The sequence below is a fragment of the Phyllostomus discolor genome, chromosome 3, assembly GCF_004126475.2.
Source record: "Phyllostomus discolor isolate MPI-MPIP mPhyDis1 chromosome 3, mPhyDis1.pri.v3, whole genome shotgun sequence".
NCBI lineage: Eukaryota > Metazoa > Chordata > Mammalia > Chiroptera > Phyllostomidae > Phyllostomus > Phyllostomus discolor.
This window is the reverse complement of record NC_040905.2, coordinates 12,416,041-12,418,176: the sequence shown is the minus strand read 5'-3', so window position 1 is coordinate 12,418,176 and position 2,136 is coordinate 12,416,041.

Below are 2,136 nucleotides of genomic sequence, written 5' to 3'. Positions count from 1 at the left end.
CTGACTGCTCGCGCCCCCGGCGCCTGCGCAGTGGCGCGCTCCCTGGCCCCGCCTCCCGGAGTGAAACGTCAGTAGTCTGCCCTGTAGCTTTCACTTTCTTTCCGCAACCAAGTGCGGAATGGACCCCGGGCTTGACCTTGAGAGCTCTCGAGCCTGGCACCATCCTCTTGCGACGCTTTTACCCTCACCTTTCTGATGCCAGCCGCTGTGCCATCGAGCCCCTACATCTTTCCATTCCTGGAGAAATAAACAGCGAATAAATACTTAAAGAACGATGCTATTTTCCATCCGTAGTCTGCAGATTGTCGTCTTCATTGCTCCTACTTATTAGGCACCGATGATTTCATGTACGAGCAGCTTGAGATCCCTTCTAGATGCGCTGGATTTGGAGGTACAAGCTTTGTGGATTATATGCCTGTAAGGAAAAAAAAAGTTCAGGCCACATTAAGGAATGTGTGCAATGTGTAATATCAGAAGGACATCACAGCCAAGTGAGAGAGCTTTAAAAATATTTTTGATTTGCCACCTGCCATTTCTATGGATAACTACAGATCCCAGTTTTCAATTTTAATGCACCATCTTTTTTTTTGTAAGCACAATAAAATAAGTCATCCCAAATAGCCCTACTACTTTTACAAATCATTTTCTCTCATCCCTGTATAGCCTTTGGGTAGGTGGCCTGACCACTTTTGACTGTTCTGTAATTTTAATAGACCTAGAAGTGGGTGCCAGAGCAATCTCTATCCTAGTCCTTTGATGAATACAAATTTATATAAGATGTCCATCTGAAATAAGTCCAGCCATTGTTAATAAAATGAGAACAGTTTGAGAGGCATGGGATGTACCCTGGCAGCCAAGGAGAGTGGACTGGAGTGCCCATGCTTGGGCAATGGAGACTTCACTGTTCTAGTCAGTAGGGGTGGTAGATGCTATTGAGTGAGCATGTGAGCTGTGTGGCCCTGGTCTTCTTCAAAATAACTAAGTAGAGCAACAAGTCTGCATCAAATTTTGCCTTAAGCTTAAACATTCCTCCATGAAACTAGTTGGATGATTCAGAAAGCTGCAGCTGTGGCCGACTGGTGGTTGGCAGCTTTGTCACGACCACGTCTGCTCGGGCCTCACATCTTGTGCAGAGATTTTTGGTGAAACAGCACATCACCCAGGTGACTTAATCCCCCCTACAGTCCTGATTTGGTGCCCTGAGATGTCTGGCTTTTCCCAAAACTAAAATCACCTTTGAAAGGGAAGAGATTTCAGACCTTCAATGAGATTCAGCTGAGGGCAATAGGGAGCGCTGTGTGAGGTCTCGAGGTGCCTACTTTGAAGGGGACTGAGGCGTTACTGTCCTGTGCACAATTTTCTTGTATCTTCTTCAATACATGTCTCTATTTTTCATAGCACATGGCTGGATACTTTCTGGACAGACCTCAAATGCTGAGGCAACCGATACAAAGTGGCCTCACTTGGATCTGCTGCGCCAGCAGCAGATTTCTACTGCAGGGGATTTGCACCAGCCCGAGTTTGTGTTAAAGGGACAGAGGTACCAACTCGGAAGGGCTTCCCGCTGACAAGCAAAATGGGACCATTAAATTCAAATGACTGCGGTGAATTGAAACACATCAAATATGTGAAAAATCATGAGTCAATAATAGTGCTTTTTAAAAGACTTTATTAATCGCCTTTGCAGGGTTGCTAGGGTACTACCTCGTTACTCTATATAAAAATTGGTAAGTAAAAGTGAAAAAATCAGGCATTTATCTTGTCTTCCAAGTGAACAGTATTTCAGGATAACCAAACAGCTAGTGAAAGATTGTCTTTCTTTTAAAATGTCACTATTTTGCAACTGCCAGAGAAGTAATGCATTTAAGTTATAATCGTCTATGGCCGCTAAAAACATTAGGCAAAAAGCTAATGGAATTTTATATAATATGTGGATTTGGTTGAGATACCCTGAACCCACTGATCAATTTTAATATCACAGAAAGAGACAATAAGATATTGTGGACCTCCTGGCACGATGATAATGCCATTCATGAAGTTTTCCTGCAAAATGATTGAGCCTAAATTTAATCAAGCAGTCCCCTGCTGATGGTAAATGCACAGCACAGAGAAGGGTGATACAGGGCAAAGACAAAG